A 9,697-nucleotide genomic window follows, 5' to 3' on the forward strand; every position below is an offset into this window, starting at 1 on the left:
ATTTTTCGAACCACCGGACGCGCATTATTTTGATTTCCATTAGTGACGACGATGATTAACAGTGGGGTGGTGGGATTCGGAAGACAGTTCGGTGTGTACAAAAGTGATAAAAACATGTTTGGAATGTTTCCGGAAGTGTGAATTCCACAGAAGAGGACGCGTTGATTGGGGACATCCGTTACAAAGAAAGGAGGTGCATATTGGAATGGTGCAGTTTCATTTGATAAATTTTGGAAAGAAATAGGTCATTGATATGCAGCAATTTGATGGACCAATATAGAGAAAGATGGGTTTAGGAACGGGATGGCGGAGAGAGTAGGTAAATTCAGGAATTTATCATTTGCAGCGATTTAAAATCCGACAGCAACATTTTCGTCGATTTAGCACATTTATTGCGTTTTCCATTATGTGCGCGCGGGTGTCGTCAGTTTTACGTGCCGGTTGAAATAATATTTAATTCGAATCAAATAAGCGTAACCGAACGGAAATAATCAATGTGTAATCATCCAGACAAATCATGGTAAGCGTGAAATAAAGAAAAAATAGTAGAAAAGAACATTTTTGAAACATAATTCATCTGATTTGAAAAAAGTTCGAATACAAAAACACATTGTGAAGCTGTTTGGGTCTGTAAAGAAACGGAATCTACTTTCAGTTTTCAGTTGCTGGTGTTTTGTTTTTGGCATAGCTACGGTTGTGGAGTGGGCTGATTGGTGGTTGTTGGTGAGAAACTGATCAAATCGTTTTGTTTTGTTGTGCACAAAAACTGACGAGGTGAGAGAAAATAAAGGCTTTTGGTTATGTGGTTAGAGCTTTTAGCGGTGTGTACGGTTTCTGTAAATAAAACATAAAAAAAGAAAATAATGAAAAAATAATAATTAGTGAAAAGCTTCAAATTACTTACTGGGTAACTGAATGGTAATAAACAAAACACACTAATGGAGTGTTAGGTTCTATGATTTAAGGTGAACATAAAACTAAAACTTAAGTAATACAAGCAAATAGCAGTGCAAACTCTTACCTCCTATGCTCGCAACATCAGCCGAAGCGTTTTTATATATAGAAATACGTTTATGGATTGGCGTTGAATTCGAATTAGATACATACTCAAATCAATAAGTAACAAAACATTGTTCATGTACTTCCACACACTGGTCAACCGATTACAAGTACTGAGTAGGCTAAATATATAGGTATTTCAATTATGGATATAATGGTGAAAATATATAGACGTATGTGTATGGAAAGAAACACTAGAGTACGAATTACAGCTGGGCTTGTAACGGAGAGCGGAAGGAAAAACAGGCTCCGATTGTGTCCTGCACGAAAAGGACCTTTCGGCGGTGGTTCGTGATTTCGACGACAAGCAAGAACACTCACACATTTTCGTTCAGGTTTCAAAGTTCTAGAGAGGAATCCACATCGAACAATCAGAATAGGGAAACAATATTGAAAGGCTACTGGAAGTAGCGAAAACTTTGCTGTGATCTTCGACAAGGTCTCCAGCTAAGATGAGAACTGTGAACTGAAATTTAACGAATTTTGAAACTGAATCTACGGTGAGGAAAATTTCTAAATGTGTACTCAGACATGCCATGGAAGGTGTTCTATTCTAGTTAAACTATTGTCGGGAGATGATTACGATAATTTACTGCCAGTTGCCCAATACCATTACTACCTCTATGCGGGATGTCTTCTTTTTGGGGTTGTTTTGAAAGACACAGTTGTCCAGAAGCTCCTCTAGGACTTCCTCTATGGATTTCTCTAATAGTTTCTCCTGGGATTACTTAAAAGATTGCTCCAGAGATTCTTTCTATAGTTACACTAGTATTCTCAAAGTAAAAAAAAATGACAAATTGAGAGATGAGTTTGTGAAAAGGTCGCGTTCTGGTGGGATACGAACGCACGAATCCGTATTCGCTAGACCGGCGCTTTTACCAACTAAGCCACAAAACAGGTAATGATTTTGCGGAATAGAAAGCTAAACTGAATCCGAGCCCACCCACTTTCACAAATTCACCTCTGTTTCGGCCCTCTAACTACAAGTGAGAGCTCTGAGTTGCAGCCATACAATTATTGTTGTATTTGTCCTGAAATTTATCTAGGAATACTTTCAGGAATTTCTATAACGTTTCTTCCTGTAATAGCTGTGGGATTTTTAAAGTGAATCCTCTGCAAATGTTGTCTAGGAACTAATTACAATGTTCTCTTATAAAGATTTCTCCTGGAATTCTTTTATAGATTTCTTCAGTAAGTTTTCCAGGAAATTCGACTACAATTCTTCCTAGAATTTCTTATGTTTGTATATATGTATTATGTTTGTATGTTTTCTTTGGATGGTTCATCTTGGATTGCGTCCATGGATTTCTTCTGGCATTCTTCAGGGGACTTTAGCAGAAACTTTTTTCGGAATTCCTCACATGTTTCATCTAGGGAATCCTCATAGATTCTTTCAATGAATTTACTCAGAAACTCTTTTCGGAATTTTTCCAGGGCTTTCTCGTTCAATTCCTCCAGATATTTCTCATGGATTTTTTCTCGGAGTTCCGCGTTAAATTCTTCCCGATATTGCTTCCTGGATTGCTTCAGGGATTTCTTTCAGAGTTTCCTCCCGGGCTCCCCCGGAAATGTTCCTGGAATTCCTTCAGGAACTTCTCCTGGTATCAGTAGGTCGGCTCCAGAGGCACGTTCTACTCCATTCGGTAGTAATGCACTTCCTTCAGAGGTCATTCAATGCGGGATTCCTTCAAAGATTTTACGTGGGACTTTTTCAGGAATTCCTTTAAGGATTTTTTAACGGAACTTTTCTAGGGATTCTTGGCATTTTTTTATTCAAGAATGCCTAACGGAACTCCTACAGGATTTGAGCGGATTCTCCAACAGGGAGAAACAAAGGTTTTATCTAGGAATACTTATAGGGATTTCTCGTTAAATTGGCCAGGGAATCCTTAAGGAATATCGTGTGAAATTATTCTCGGAATTGATTCCGGAATTCTTCCAGGGTTTTCAAGCCCAACTCCTAGGAGTTCATTATGTAATTTTCCAGAGGATTCTTTCCTGAAGCCTTTCAAGGGTTTTATCATTGAGTTCTTCTCCAGGGATTTTTTGGGAATTCCTCCTGGGGTTCAATATAGAATTCACGATCTTGTTTCAGAGATTTCTTGAAAGATTCTTCGTGGAATACAAACAGAGAGTCATCGCATAATTTCTTCCAGATTCCTCACGGAAGTCCTCTAGGGGTTCCCCTTAGATTTCCTCAAGGATTTTTTCAAGAGATTTCTCACGAAATTTCTCCAAGGATTCCTCATGGATTTTCTCCAGGGATCTCTTACGAAATCCCTGCAAGGAATCCTCACGGAGTCCTCATGGGATGAGACCTCCAGATGCTCCTTATGGGATTCCTACAGAGATTTCGCACGAAATATCTCCAGGGATTCTTCACGGAAGTCCTCCAGGGATTCCTCATGGAAGTCCCCCAGCGATACCTTATGGAAGTCTTCCAGGGATTTCTCACGGAAGTCCTCCAGGGATTCCTCACGGAAGTCCTCCAGGGATTCCTCACGAAGGTTCTCTCGGAAGTTCTCCCGGAGTTTCCCACGAAAGTCCTCCAGGAAGAAATTCCTTATGGTTTTGCTCCAGGGGTTCCTCATGGAATTTCTCGTGATTTGTCACGATATTTCTCCAGGGATTCTTCATGGATTTGCTTCAGAAACGAAATCCCATCAAGAATTCCTCACGGAATTCGTCCAGATATTCCCATGAGATACTTCCAGATATTCCTCACGTAAGTCCTTCAGCGATACCTTATGGGAGTCCTCCTAGGATTCCTCACGGAAGTCCTCCTAGGATTCCTCACGGAAGTCCTCCAGGGATTCCTCACGGAAGTCCTCCAGGGATTCCTCACGGAAGTCCTCCAGGGATTCCTCACGGAAGTCCTCCAGGGATTCCTCACGGAAGTCCTCCAGGGATTCCTCACGGAAGTCCTCCAGGGATTCCTCACGGAAGTCCTCCAGGGATTCCTCACGGAAGCCCTCCAGGGATTCCTCACGGAAGTCCTCCAGGGATTCCTCACGGAAGTCCTCCAGGGATTCCTCACGGAAGTCCTCCAGGGGTTCCTCACGGAAGTCCTCCAGGGATTCCTCACGGAAGTCCTCCAGGGATTCCTCACGGAAGTCCTCCAGGGATTCCTCACGGAAGTCCTCCAGGGATTCCTCACGGAAGTCCTCCAGGGATTCCTCACGGAAGTCCTCCAGGGATTCCTCACGGAAGTCCTCCAGGGATTCCTCACGGAAGTCCTCCAGGGATTCCTCACGGAAGTCCTCCAGGGATTCCTCACGGAAGTCCTCCAGGGATTCCTCACGGAAGTCCTCCAGGGATTCCTCACGGAAGTCCTCCAGGGATTCCTCACGGAAGTCCTCCAGGGATTCCTCACGGAAGTCCTCCAGGGATTCCTCACGGAAGTCCTCCAGGGATTCCTCACGGAAGTCCTCCAGGGATTCCTCACGGAAGTCCTCCAGGGATTCCTCACGGAAGTCCTCCAGGGATTCCTCACGGAAGTCCTCCAGGGATTCCTCACGGAAGTCCTCCAGGGATTCCTCACGGAAGTCCTCCAGGGATTCCTCACGGAAGTCCTCCAGGGATTCCTCACGGAAGTCCTCCAGGGATTCCTCACGGAAGTCCTCCAGGGATTCCTCACGGAAGTCCTCCAGGGATTCCTCACGGAAGTCCTCCAGGGATTCCTCACGAAAGTCCTCCAGGGATTCCCCACGGAAGTCCTCCAGGGATTCCTCACGGAAGTCCTCCAGGGATTCATCATGGAAGTTCTGCAGCGATACCTTATGGAAGTCTTCCAGGGATTCCTCACGGAAGTCCTCCAGGGATTCCTCACGGAAGTCCTCCAGGGATTCCTAACGGAAGTCCTCCAAGGATTCCTCACGGAAGTCCTCCAAGGATTCCTCACGGAAGTCCTCCAAGGATTCCTCACGGAAGTCCTCCAAGGATTCCTCACGGAAGTCCTCCAAGGATTCCTCACGGAAGTCCTCCAAGGATTCCTCACGGAAGTCCTCCAAGGATTCCTCACGGAAGTCCTCCAAGGATTCCTCACGGAAGTCCTCCAAGGATTCCTCACGGAAGTCCTCCAAGGATTCCTCACGGAAGTCCTCCAAGGATTCCTCACGGAAGTCCTCCAAGGATTCCTCACGGAAGTCCTCCAAGGATTCCTCACGGAAGTCCTCCAAGGATTCCTCACGGAAGTCCTCCAAGGATTCCTCACGGAAGTCCTCCAAGGATTCCTCATGGAAGTCCTCCAAGGATTCCTCACGGAAGTCCTCCAAGGATTCCTCACGGAAGTCCTCCAAGGATTCCTCACGGAAGTCCTCCAAGGATTCCTCACGGAAGTCCTCCAAGGATTCCTCACGGAAGTCCTCCAAGGATTCCTCACGGAAGTCCTCCAAGGATTCCTCACGGAAGTCCTCCAAGGATTCCTCACGGAAGTCCTCCAAGGATTCCTCACGGAAGTCCTCCAAGGATTCCTCACGGAAGTCCTCCAAGGATTCCTCACGGAAGTCCTCCAAGGATTCCTCACGGAAGTCCTCCAAGGATTCCTCACGGAAGTCCTCCAAGGATTCCTCACGGAAGTCCTCCAAGGATTCCTCACGGAAGTCCTCCAAGGATTCCTCACGGAAGTCCTCCAAGGATTCCTCACGGAAGTCCTCCAAGGATTCCTCACGGAAGTCCTCCAAGGATTCCTCACGGAAGTCCTCCAAGGATTCCTCACGGAAGTCCTCCAAGGATTCCTCACGGAAGTCCTCCAAGGATTCCTCACGGAAGTCCTCCAAGGATTCCTCACGGAAGTCCTCCAAGGATTCCTCACGGAAGTCCTCCAAGGATTCCTCACGGAAGTCCTCCAAGGATTCCTCACGGAAGTCCTCCAAGGATTCCTCACGGAAGTCCTCCAAGGATTCCTCACGGAAGTCCTCCAAGGATTCCTCACGGAAGTCCTCCAAGGATTCCTCACGGAAGTCCTCCAAGGATTCCTCACGGAAGTCCTCCAAGGATTCCTCACGGAAGTCCTCCAAGGATTCCTCACGGAAGTCCTCCAAGGATTCCTCACGGAAGTCCTCCAAGGATTCCTCACGGAAGTCCTCCAAGGATTCCTCACGGAAGTCCTCCAAGGATTCCTCACGGAAGTCCTCCAAGGATTCCTCACGGAAGTCCTCCAAGGATTCCTCACGGAAGTCCTCCAAGGATTCCTCACGGAAGTCCTCCAAGGATTCCTCACGGAAGTCCTCCAAGGATTCCTCACGGAAGTCCTCCAAGGATTCCTCACGGAAGTCCTCCAAGGATTCCTCACGGAAGTCCTCCAAGGATTCCTCACGGAAGTCCTCCAAGGATTCCTCACGGAAGTCCTCCAAGGATTCCTCACGGAAGTCCTCCAAGGATTCCTCACGGAAGTCCTCCAAGGATTCCTCACGGAAGTCCTCCAAGGATTCCTCACGGAAGTCCTCCATGGATTCCTCACGGAAGTCCTCCAAGGATTCCTCACGGAAGTCCTCCAAGGATTCCTCACGGAAGTCCTCCAAGGATTCCTCACGGAAGTCCTCCAAGGATTCCTCACGGAAGTCCTCCAAGGATTCCTCACGGAAGTCCTCCAAGGATTCCTCACGGAAGTCCTCCAAGGATTCCTCACGGAAGTCCTCCAAGGATTCCTCACGGAAGTCCTCCAGGGATTCCTCACGGAAGTGTTCCTGTTAATTCTCACGGAAGTTCTCCAGGAATTTCTCACCGAGGTCCTCCAGGGATTCTTCACGGAAGTCCCCCAGGGATTCCTCGTGGAAGTTCTCCAGAGATTCCACACAGAAGTCCTCCTGTGATTCCTCATGGAAATCCGCAAGGGATTACTTATGGAAGTCCTCCAGGGATTTCTCACGAAAATTCTCCAAAGTTTACTCACGGATATCCTCCTCGGATTGCTCACGGAAGTGCTCCAGGGATTCCCCACAGATGTTCTCCAGGGATTTTTCACGGAAGCCCTCCGGGGATTCCTCACGGGAGCATGAAAGTCCTTCAGGTATTTTTCATGGAAGTTCTCCTGAGATTCCTCATTGAAATCTTTCTGGGGTTTCTTATGGAAGCCCACCAGGGATTCCTCGCGGAAGTCCTCCAGAGGTTCCTCATGGAAGTCCTTCTATGATTCCTAACGGAAGTCCATCGACAATTCCTTATGGAAGTCCTTCTCGGATTCTTTATGGAAGTTTTCAAAGGATTCCTCACGGAAGTACTCCAGGGATTTCTACAGAGCTGCCTTACAGAAACCATACATGGATTCTATCAGCATTCCTTACGCAGTTGCTCAAGAGTATTTTTTGCGGAATACCTTCAGGGACTTCGTCAGGAAGTCCTCCGAAATTTCCTTAAAAAATCCCCTCGTTTTTCAAAGGGTTCCTTTATACTTCCTGTATGGGTTCATCAAGGGATTCCTTATGAGACTATGCAAGGGACATCTTTACGTATTTATCCAAGGATATACGAGGATTTTTTCATATTTTTTTCAGAGATTACTTCTGGAATTTTTTCAACTATTCTGGAGATTCCTCCAAGGATTTCGAAGGGGATTCTTCCAAAGATTCTTCTTTCATGAATTTTATAATTTCCACTTTTTTTTATAGACTTCGTGGCCCTGCTGTTTCTATCGTTTAGGCATATTGTGAGATCCACGGAGTGTGAATTCAATTTCTGTCCACTGAAGATGTTGTTATTTTTTTTCATTTTTTCTGGAAATCCTCCGCATCCTAGCTGATTTCCTAAAAGATTCATTAGGGATCTATTCAAAGGATTCTTTCCGGAAATACTGCAGGAATTCTTCCAAGAATTTCCCCAGGAAATGTTCCTAGATGTTCTCCAATGATTTATATGATTCTTTTCCAGAATTTATCCAGAATTTTTCAAAGGATTCAGAAATTACTTCAGGGATTTCCACATTAGGATACGTGGATACGATTAGGAATTATTCTTCCAAGAATTCCTCCAGTAGTATCCTCGGATATTTCTCCAGTGATTCGTTCTTCCCGAGATTTTCGAAGAATTTATTTCTAAATTCATGAAAAATGCCTTCTCAATACGTTATCAGGATTTTTGCCGATTTTTCCTTGAGGTTTTTCCGTGAGGTATTCCTTCAGAAATTTCCCAAAAATTCTTGCAGGAATGTCTCTGATAATTCTCGCACAGATCCCATCCAGGAGTTTTCTTCTGATATAGCTCCAGATTTTCCCAAAAGGATCCTCAATGGATTTCATCAGAAACTTTTCATGGGATTGGTTCAAGTTTTTCTTAAATGATTTCTTCAGAGAATCTTATAAGAACTCCTTAAAGGGTTACTCCGAGTATTTCTTAATGCTTTCTTCCAGGAGGTTCAGTTTAAATTCCTTCAAGGTCTTAAAATCATAAAGAGAAGTTCTCTAAAAACTTTCAAAATGGTCCTTCACTAGAAAATGAGAAACAAGAGCATCTCTTTACTTTTTTTATGAAAACTTCTTCTGCTGGAGCCCGCTAGAAAGTTCCCGACTCTTATGTTCAAGAATTAAAAGATTACTTATGGTGAAACTTGAAAACACCTTCTAATATCAGGATATTTCTAAAAAACTCCAACAGAAATCGGAAAAAGCCCAAGATCAGGGTTTCAGAAACTTAAATGTTTGAAAAATTCATAAAAAAATAGAATTTCTCAAAGAAATTTGAGATTCTCGCAGTACACTAGCTTTACTGGTTAATGCAGAAACTCCTAAAATTTCATATAAAAATGCACATGTATTCGAAACAATAGATTGGGTATGAGTGGTGGTGTGTTGCAGCGCAATGGTGAGGTAAAATTGTGTAAAAGAAGCTATCCACATTTCCAGAATCTTACATAGGCAGCACATTCCCCACCGAACCAACAGCAATTAAGTAGCAGAGCACCAAGCTGGTTTCAAAGTATTTATGTATATAGGTATAGTAGTGTTTATTTGTAGTAAGGCGCTACTCGATGGAGGGGCATCATAATCGGAATCAAACAAGCGTTTCGTGGCGGCGGTGTAGTTGTATGGTTTGTGTTATTGTGTGTTGTCATTATTGGTGTGGGTTTTCTTTCTCAAGAGGCACAATATACATGTATGTAATGGTATTGGTGCACATTTGGGTAGCAATTGCATGGGATGGCATCCGGCTTGGCGGCGGTAGTGCACAGTCAATGGTTTATATCGGCATGTTTGGAATATTTGGTTGGACACGGCGGTAGATGAGACAGCACACTAATTTTGAATGAAAAGGCAGTTTTTTTTGGTTTCTGTCAGCGACACCAACGCGCGCTCTATGTCTGAGTTCCATGGCAAAAACTAATAGTAATGAAATACACATACTAGGAAAAAACTTTAACGACGGATAATAGTATTGAAAGGCGAAACGAAAAGGCGACCGAAACGATTAAACAAATTAGAACCAAAATGAGATAGAGAGATACAAGGGAAGAGATAGAGATAGTGAGAGAGAGCAGCAATTTGGTTTTGACAAAAAGTACGAAAAACCAATTCTATATATATACAAGCCACACTTTCCTCGGGGTAACGAAACTGGTCAGGATGTCTATATACGCATATGTTTAGAGAGAAAAATCGAGAGAGTACAGCACTTGCGTTACGAAACTAAACCAAATGTCAAATAA

General features: G+C 44.3%; 1 protein-coding gene across 31 annotated transcripts in view; it reads right to left on the minus strand.

Moving 5' to 3' along the window:
- The window catches only part of LOC115253893 (protein muscleblind), a 1,330,915-nt gene that overhangs the window by 23,589 nt on the left and 1,297,629 nt on the right, over nt 1–9,697 (minus strand). The gene's annotated exons all lie outside the window — the stretch shown is intronic.

The sequence above is a fragment of the Aedes albopictus genome, chromosome 3 (assembly GCF_035046485.1).
Source record: "Aedes albopictus strain Foshan chromosome 3, AalbF5, whole genome shotgun sequence".
NCBI classification, from domain to species: domain Eukaryota; kingdom Metazoa; phylum Arthropoda; class Insecta; order Diptera; family Culicidae; genus Aedes; species Aedes albopictus.